Genomic DNA, 10,454 nt, shown 5'->3' with positions numbered 1-10,454 from the left:
AGGGATGCAAAGTTGAATACTGAACGCAGGGGAGCACAGGCAGTGCCCTTCAGAACGCACGGGAAGGGCGTCCGACCGCAGCAAAGGAGATGTCCCTCAGAAAGTAGCTGCAACAGTCTCCAGAGGAAAAAAAACCAGCAACGTCCTCCGAAGTAAAAAGTAAATCCTTCAAAGCTGTACGAAAATTCCAACGGCGAATCCTGCACGAAAAAGAGTCTCCAAAACCTCCAAGATAGGAGCCGAATACACACTGCCTTCATCCTCAGCCAATAGTCCCCACCAAACGTGAGGCAGCGAAAGGGGAATCACCAAATAAGCATTTCAGCCAAACAATTACATGAAAAGAGAAACAAAACTTTCATGGGCAAGTACCAATTAAAAAACCTTCAGTGGTAGGGCAAAAACAACCTTAACCAGCTTTTCTTGTGGCACAGAAATAAAAATAAAATTTAAATTAATTTTAAAGTAATTTACTTTAAAAGGCCATGAATAAAAGAAAATTAAGCAAATTATTACAGCTCACCAAAAGGAAAAAAAAATAATTTATTTTTTTAAATTAAAATTCAACAAAACCTTTAAAAAAGACCAATAAGCTTTGAAAAAAATAAAAAAAGAAAACTTTACGTTAAGTCTACTACCCTAAAAAAACAAAAACAAATAGCAAATAACAAATAATAGCAAATAATAACTAAGTAACAAACAAAGAAAATAGAACCTAAAAAAAGAAAAGTCGTTAATAATGAGGCAAACTTCAAACTACCACCAAACAAATTAAACCTTCTCGAAGGCTCTTGATAAAGTATCAGGAACAACATTACTTTTGCCAGAGATGTGTTGGATATTAAGGTTATACTCCTGCAGAATAAGACTCCAGCGTAAGATACGCTGATTCTTGTTTTGAATTTATTTATAAAAATAAGTGGATTATGATCCGTTAATACATTTATTGTAGTTGGAGAGGGCAACAGGTATACTTCAAAGTGAACAAGAGCTTTCACTAAACATAGGGCTTCCTTCTCTACCGTAGAGTACCTCCTCTCTGCTGGTAACAACTTCTTCGAAATACGCCACAGGATGAGTCGTTCCATCGGGAAGTCTCTGAAGAAGAACAGCACCTAAACCTACATCACTGGCATCTGTCGCTAAACAAAAAGGGGAGAAAAATCTGGTGAACGTAACAAAGGAAAAACTTATTAAGGAAGCTTTTAACTTTTCAAACGATTCCTGACAATGGTCATCCAAACAAATTTCGTCGTTCTTCAAAAGATTAGTTAAAGGGATGAGCAATGTCGGAAAAAGTTTTTAACAAACCTGCAGTAATAACCTACCATGCCCAGAAAACGTCTTACACCTCTCCTATTTTGAGGTGCTGGAAACTCTGAAATTGCCTCCACATTTTGCTTTCTTAGGGAGCGATTTTACCCAGGCCTATCTCGTGCCCAAGATAAACTACCTTGGCCTGAGCAAATCACTCTTCCTTAAGTTAACTACCAAACCAGCCCTTCTCAGAACCTCAAAGAGCTCTAATCCTCTTTAGATGAGTCTCCCAATCGTCGCTATAAATTATTAAGTCATCAATATATACTACACATCCTTCTAAATCACAAGTAATAAAATTCATGAGTCTTTGAAGGTGGCGGCTGCATTTTCATACCGAATGGCATAACCTTGCATTCATACAGCCCGTCACCCGTCACAAACGCAGAAATTTTCCTTGCCCTGGGTGAAAGCCCGACCTGCCAGTAACCCTTCAACAAATCAAATTTGCTAATATATTTAGCAGACCCAATACGGTCGATACAATCTTCCACCTGAGGCAAAGGGAAGGAGTCTGTCTTCGTAACCGCATTAACCTTGCGATAATCAAAGCATAGTCTATGCTGACCACCCTCCTTTTTTACCAAGACTACCGGAGAGCTCCATGGACTATGACTGGGCTCTACGAGATCGTGGTCCAGCATATACTTCACTTCGTCTTTAACGATGTCCCTTTTGGAGGGGTTCAACCTATACGGACCCTGTTTAATAGGTTGTGCCTCCCCTACATCAACATCGTGTTCTAAAATATTAGTTCGTCCTGGTGCATCCTGAAACAAATCTTTATAATCAATAATTAACTTAGTTAAGGACGTTACTTTTTATCCTTATCCAGATGCTGAAATTTAACATCAAGGTTATCAAGAATACTTGAATTGTGCACAGACCATCAGGTCCCACTGATAATTTAATGTCTACCATAGGATCTACTTCTACCTCTACCAGTGACACTGGTTCTACGTCTACCTCTACTTCTCTACTGACAAAAGGCTTTAACATATTAACATGACAAATTTGGGTTTTTCGACGTCTTTCAGGGGTCTCAATAAGGTAATTCACGTCATTCAGTTTCTTGAGTACCTTCCACGGACCTGAAAATCGAGGCCTTGAGTGGATTCCCAGGAATGGGAAGCAATACCAAGACTCTGTCTCCTGGATCAAAATGTCTCATTTAGGTGCCAACATCGTAATTTGTTTTCATAGTAACTTGAGCCTTTGTTAAATTTTCCCAGAGCAAAGGTCAAGCTTTACGCAATTTCTCCTGTAAATTAGACACATAATCTAAAATATTCATATCAGGGTTTCTCCTCCCAGTGTTCCCTCACAACATCTAATGGACCACGAACACAATGTCCAAAAAATAAGCTGAAAGGAAAACCCAACGTCTCATTCAGCGTTGACCTGATTGCAAACAGAGCATAAGGGATCTCTTTATCCCAGTCACAACCAGTTTCTAAACAAAATTTTTAATATAGATTTAAGGGTTTGGTGGAATCTCTCCACTTGGCCTGACTCTCAGGAGTGATAAGGGGAGGAAGTAACATGCGGTCAATCCTAACTCATTCATTTTCGTTTAAAGTACCTACTCGTAAAGTTTGTACCACGGTCACTCTGAATAATTTGGGAATTCAAACCTCGTAAAAAGCCACCAATGCCTCGACAATTTTTTCCCCTCTAATACTCCGCAGCGGAACAGCCTCAGGGAAACGTGACATCCTATCAACCATTGTCAAAATATATTCATGTCCCCGCGCGTCCGCAGTAAAGGACCTACAACATCAATAATCACTTCCCTAAAGGTTCCCCACTGACGGAATAGGAATTAAGGGAGCTTTGGGAATTTTCTGGTTCAGCTTCCCCACGAGTTGACAAACTTTACAAGATAATACGTGTCGCTTTACATCACGACGCATCCCAGGCCAGAAAAATGTTGAGCTACTTTCTGAAAAGTTTTCCTGACCCGAAATGCCCTGAAAGGTTATTCTCATGAGCTAAGAATAATAATTTAGAACGGTATCGTTCTGGAACTGCAATTGCTTCACAACCTCTACCTGGTCAGCAGGTGCATTAGCTGATCTACTGACTCTATACACCAAACCTCCTTCTTTAAGAAAAACAGGTCTTGATAAATCATTAAGATCACAATCATCAAAATCAGAAAATTCATTTGTTTGGGCTTCTTTTAAAGCCTCGACATCCCCATTCAATATCATTAAACAAAATATCTCTACTTCTATTACTACTACTACTCGTCACAGTGTCAGTCGTCTGTCTATTTATTTCATCCATATCTAAATTGATATTCCCGAGATCAATCTCTCGTTTTGAGAACGAGTAATAACAGAGACAGATTCCAACACAGAACCATCAAAACAACACTCATCTTCCCCTATCTCCGTAAGAGTCAAAATTGAAATAATTTGGCGTCATGTAAACACCAAATCATTAGCAAACAACATGTCAACACCAGGGAATAGGTAAACTGTCGACTACCGCCAGTTTTACTGTACCCTCATAATAATCTGTTTCTAGATACATAGTTTCGAGAGGATAGGAGGCAACCGTGTTAGAAATCCTCCCAAAACTACAAAATCATTATTTGAAAATTCAAACCCATTAGGTACAGACTTTCTCAAAATTAAAGATTATGCTGCACCAGTGTCACGAAGAATCTAACACTACGTCCTATCTGTTTGTTACCATCAGTAGAAAACCGTCCCATTCGATATGTACTTATAAATTTTAGTCACTTATTATTTTCAGGTAATACCTCTTTCTTTGGAGACTTCTCCGCAGAAACAACACTAACAGGCTCTCTGTTCTTCTCCAAATAATTTTTTCATGGAAACAATTTGCCTTTACATGACCTTTCCTATTACACCAATAACAACAACCTAGACTCCTGAGTTTCTCTACTTCCACTACCACCACCAGACCTACTACTATTCACGTAGCTACGTGACTCTACACTACCATTTCTACCACTATTTACGTTATTACGGTTTACATATTGACCTGATTGAAAATCATTCGACCATTTCTGATAAGGTTTCCTGCCAATTATTTCCATTACGAAGAGAACTTTTAGGAATTTCCTTCTTTACCGAGTCATGCCTGTGCAAGGGAGTATTCATCAGAGGCAATTGCCACCTCCTGCAAAGAATCAATTTTCAACTCCTCTAAATGAATCTTTAGCTCCTCGACACAGACCGCTTAAATTCTTCTGTCAAAATTAACTCCCTAAATTTGTCAAAAAGAATCAACCTCTTTGGACTTTACCCAGTCGTCCATGAACTGTTCTTTCTTTCGCAAAAGAATTCCACGAAAGTCATATCGGACTCTTCTTAAAATTTCTAAATTTTTGCCTATACGCCTCCGGAACAAGATCATAAGCTTTCAGAATTATTGCCTTAACGAGTCATAATCAGATGACAAGTCCTCGTTAAGCGTATTGTACACACGCTGAGATTTCCCTTTTAAACGACACTGGACCAAAGTGGTCCACATGTCCTTGAAGGCCAATTCAGCTTTTAGCAATCCTCTCAAAAGAAATAAAGAATTCGGGACGTCTTCTTCATTAAATAGAACAAGTTTAAGGGCACTTAATAAATTAAATTTGTCATTATCACAACGATTACTACTACCATTATTAGCTGACAGCTGCAATTTCAACAATTGAATTTCATGATCCTCTCCTTCGCCCTCTCTTCAGCCTGCAACTGCAGGGCTTTAAATTCAACTCTTTAATCTTTGCTTGTTCCTCAAAATACTCAATTTCAGTTCCTTACCATCATCATTTACATCATTACCTTCATTACCCATTTCCTATTTGTATTACTAACACTGTCCTCTTTCTCCTCCACATCTCTGGCACTTACCTCTCCTTCTCATTTTCTTTCCTTACCATTCTCTATTTTCTCAAAAGTGACGCTATCCAGGGTTTCTTTATAGGACTAACGGCTTTTAATGACTTCAAATAAAGCTGACCTTTCCTAACTTCTGAAGCCAAACTTAAATCTAAACTCAGCTAAAATAAATAACTGATCTCTTTTTAGATCATAGAATTCCCTCTCCCAATCTGGATCTGCCAAAAATCAGGCAGCAGCAGCCTCTTCCTCCTCAAAATAATGCATGCTTACTTGCTAAATGGGGTGAAACTATAATAATTTACCTAACCTTCTTATTCGCTGACCTAAACACCTCTTTGAGTGCAACGTGAATTACGCTGTTGGATGATCCTGGCAAAAAGGTCTTAAAATATGTAATGAACTTATGTTCACAAAAATATTTAATATTTAGGAAGTGGCAAGAACAGGCTCTTTCATTTTTACGATCAGTGCCACAAAGGATTAATTAAAGTCAAGGGGCAAGATCACCAACAGAGCAAAAAAAAAAAAAATGCTAAACAAAACTTAATTATTTATTACAAAAAAAAAAAATTGATAATTACTTAAATGAAACCCCACAAAAAGAGCTGAATAAAGGGTGTACAAAACCTTCACCTAAAATAAACTCTTTCACACGATAGATCGAGAGACAGCAAGTAGGAGGAGGAAGGAAAACAACCTATTCTAGGAAAGCCCTGAAAAACTTTAGTATGAGAGAATGAAAGGGAAAAAATCCTTAATCTAATTTTTACAAAATAAACCTTAATATTACATACATAATAAACCACCTAAAAATAACCGTCGATATTAATCTTAATTAACACACGCCCTGGGTGAAAGCATGATGAATTTATATAAGACGCAGAACCACACACATGGCTGTCCAAAACGATCCTGAAATCACGAGAGTCTGCAGCCGGAGGATACAGCACACTGACACGCCAGCAACGTCTATATAAAGTGCACAGTTTATATCATACCAGCTATCAAAAAGGTTTAGGCGTTTTCACGACTCGGAGGTTGGCGGGACAGGCACACAGGACGAGGAAAGACAGGCTGTCCTTCCAAAGGCATCAGGCAGGTCAGGGATGCAAAAGTTGAATACTGAACGCGGGGAGCACAGGCAGTGCCCTTCAGAACGCACGGGAAGGGCGTCCGACCGCAGCAAAGAGATGTCCTCAGAAAGTAGCTGCAGCAGTCTCAGAAAAAAAAAAAACCAGCAACGTCCTCCGAAGTAAAGTAAATCCTTCAAAGCTGTACGAAAATTCCAACGGCAGAATCCTGCACGAAAAAAGAGTCTCCAAAACCTCCAAGATAGGGGCCGAATACACACTGCCTTCATCCTCAGCCAATAGTCCCCACCAAACGTGAGGCAGCGAAGAGGAATCACCAAATAAGCATTTCAGCCAAACAATTACATGAAAAGAAACAAAACTTTCATGGGCGAGTACCAATTAAAAAAAAACCTTCGGTAGGAGCTGCAAAACAACCTTAACCAGCTTTTCTTACTTTTACAGAAATAAAATAAAATTTAAATTAATTTTAAGTAATTTACTTTAAAGGCCACGAATAAAAAGAAAAATTAAGCAAATTATTACAATATATATATATATATATATATATATATACATATACAGTATATATATGTGTATATATATATATACAGTATATATATATACATATATATATATATATATACATATATATATATATATATATATATATATATATATATACATTTATATATGTGTGTGGCACAAGCTATTTTAGAACAAAGCAGAAGGAAAAAGCTTTGAGAAATTAAATCTAAAGAAGGACGAAGCAATGTGGATCCTTTGGCTGGGTACGTTTGATATTATACTGTCCCTCGCTAAGAGCTTGCTGAAGTCCTCTCAGGAATTCTGCTCCGGTAATGTTGGCGATAATATACTTAAGAGTTAGATGTCATGTAAGATAGCTGCAAACCTCCCCCTCCCTCTCTCTCTCTCTCTCTCTCTCTCTCTCTCTCTCTCTCTCTCTCTCTCTCTCTCTCTCTCTCTCTCTTCCTTCCATTTTGGGCCTTGAGGATTTTACGTCAGTTTATTGTGCAGCATCTCTCTCTCTCTCTCTCTCTCTCTCTCTCTCTCTCTCTCTCTCTCTCTTCCATTTGGGGCCTTTATGATTTTACGTCAGTTTATTGTGCAGCATCTCTCTCTCTCTCTCTCTCTCTCTCTCTCTCTCTCTCTCTCTCTCTCTCTCTCTCTCTCTTCTCTTTGTCTCTCATCTCTCTCTCTCTCTCTCTCTCTCTCCCATTTGGGGCCTCTATGATTTTACTGTCAGTTTATTTGGGGCCTTTCTGATTTTACGTCAGTTTCTCTCTCTCTCTCTCTCTCTCTCTCTCTCTCTCTCTCTCTCTCTCTCTCTCTCTCTCTTCTTCCCAAACACTTTTTTTTATACCATCAAATGGTAAATCTAGACTAGGTTTTGTTCGGTCTTTTTATTAACAAATTCCTTCCTCTTTCTCTGAGCCCTCCCAAAACTTATTGTTTTGCATTAGAAAGGCCGACGGGATTGCAACCCGAGGCCGGATAAGAATAATACACTGGGGAAAAACTTGGTTTAACCCTACTGCCTGAAAGAATTTCGTCATGGAATTCTTTATCGTGATGGTCGCTCCCCCTTAGAGGGTAGTGCCGTCAGTGCACCTTGCATGGTGCACTGTAGGCATTGTTACGGTTCTTTGCAGCGTCCCTTCGGCCCCTAGCTGCAACTTCTTCCTTTCCTTTTGCTATACCTCTCTTTCTTCCGTCTGACTTTCCATCCTCAATAACAAACAATTGTTTCATGGTGCAACTGCGAGGTTTTCCTCCTGTTACACCTTTGAACCTTCTTACTGTCAGTTTCCGTTTCAGCGCTGAATGACCTCATAGGTGCCAGCGCTTGGCCTTTGGCCTAAATTTTATATTCTGTTCTATTCTAGTCTAGGTCGCCAGCGGAATTACAGTGAAGTTTTGACAATTATGATTGTCTGATTTTAGTAATAATTGTATATATTTTTTAAATACTTTCTTAATAAATCATTATTTATTTGCAGATGCATTCCTTGTGTGTATATTCCCTGTTCTTGTTATTTTTTCTAGATCTGCTCCCATTGTCAGTGTGTGTGTACTCGTGCTTTATCAGGTATTTTGCCTTTAGGATTACTTTCCAAGTACTGTTTACTTAGTCTTTCGTGTCCCATTACTCTTTGTTTTATCATTACTTTCCAGAAACTTTTCCTGTGCCAATATCCATTGCTATACCATTAATTTCCACGAGGTACTTTCCCTGTGGCAGGAATCTCTCTCTCTTTTATTGTTTTATCATTATTTTCCAGATACTTCCAATGTGTCAATATTCTTTGTTTTATTGGTTTATCATTACTTTCCAGATATATCCCTTGTGTCAATATTCTATGTTTTGTTTTGTTATTCAAAATACTTTCCTTGTGATACTATTCGTTATTTTATCATTACTTTCTTGAATCTATTCTGTGTTTTGCATATTCCGCTCTCTTATCATCACTTTCCAGACTCTTTCCCCTTGTGCACACCCAGTGCTTATGTTATCAATAATAATCGTTCTTAGGACGTCAGGGAAAGAATGTCGGTTATTTCCTTTTTTCTTCTTTTTTGTCGACTGAAGAAGAGAGGAATGAAGATACCTTGGTATTTAAATGACTGATTTTCGGGTTCCCTTTAGTCGAAGGGAAGATGGAAAGATTTTGAAGTTATATTTGTGGGCTTTAGTTTGTCTTCTCATTCTTTTCATTTGTTTAGTAGGTTTTTTTCTTTTTATGGCTGTGTATTTTATTTTTTGATAGGTTATTCAATGTTGCTATCGCTTCTTAAAGCGATAAAATCATCTTGATACTTTTTTTTATAGTTAAAGACTTCTCACTTAAAAGTAGTTTTCATTATCATTGTGCATTTCATCCGGTGTTTTTTTTTTCTTAAGTTAAGCGGTACGCTGGTTGTAGTTTTCTGTAAAAGAAAACTATTGTGCCAGCTTTGTCTGTCCGCCGTCAGATCTTAAAAACTGCTGAGGCTAGAGGGCTGCAAATTGTTATGTTGATCATCCATCCTCCAATCGTCAAACATACCAAATTGCAGCCCTCTAGCCTCAGTAGTTTTTATTTTATTTAAGGTTAAAGTTAGCCACGATCGTGCGTCTGGCAACGATATAGGACAGACCACCACCAGTTCGTGATTAAAGATTCATGGGCCGCGGCTCATTCAGCAATACACCGAGACCACCGAAAGATAGATCTATTTTCTGTGGCCTTGATTATACGCAGTACAGAAAACTCGATTGCGCTGAAGTAACTTCGGCACATTTTTTACTCGTTTCAAGTAATTGTTTATAGGGAGTTAACCCGGACACACAGTCAAGCTCCAGAATGAATTTGAGATAATTAAGGAGGACAATTTAAGGGTTTAAGAATGGAAAGACACCAGACCAGGATTTTAGTGTGTGATTTAGTGGCTGATTAGGGTTTGTAAGGTGTCTCTGGATGAGCGAACAGTTCCGAAGGAAATGGTTAGAACAATATTTGTTCCTGTGTCGAAAGATAAAGGTGATAGAGAAGGCAATAAAGGAAAATCTTTGTGGTTTTAAGTATGAAAGAGGGTAATAGAAAGATCTTATGGTTTAGAATATATAGGTGAGAGAGTGGCTGGTTTGAGGTTAAAGTGGGTGTGAAAGAAAGTGTTATCTCTTGATTGTTGATCAGTATCTATGAGAATTCGGAGATAGAGCACTACATGTACATATAAGGTTGTGGGATGAGAAAATGGGTCATGAATAAAGTGTGTAATGACTGATGTATGCAGATGATACAGTACTGATTCATGGATAATGAAGATAAACTGGAGAAAATAGTGAAAGGTTTAAGAAACGTTTTCAAGAGGGGGAAAGTTGAGAATGAATGTGAACTAGAGTAAGGTTATTATGGTAAAATTGTGAAAATCAGGCTATGGCCATACACAAATACAGAAAGCTGGTACAGTGAAGACATTGCAAAATTCACAAGCTACGCTTATAGAAATGATAATTAAAAGAATAGTAATAGGTGTGGTATAAACGACAGTGTATAGTCAGGGATATACACATATACCATCGAGGAACACTAGTCCATTGTTTCGTTGCAAAAAAAGAGAAAAGTATATAGAAACCAGGCTCGATTGAATGCCATCGCGGCGCCAGAGTTCTTGTCAGTGTTCGGGTTGATGG

Source organism: Macrobrachium rosenbergii, chromosome 54 (genome assembly GCF_040412425.1).
Source record: "Macrobrachium rosenbergii isolate ZJJX-2024 chromosome 54, ASM4041242v1, whole genome shotgun sequence".
Classification (NCBI taxonomy): Eukaryota; Metazoa; Arthropoda; class Malacostraca; order Decapoda; family Palaemonidae; genus Macrobrachium; species Macrobrachium rosenbergii.
This window is presented reverse-complemented; position numbering follows the sequence as displayed.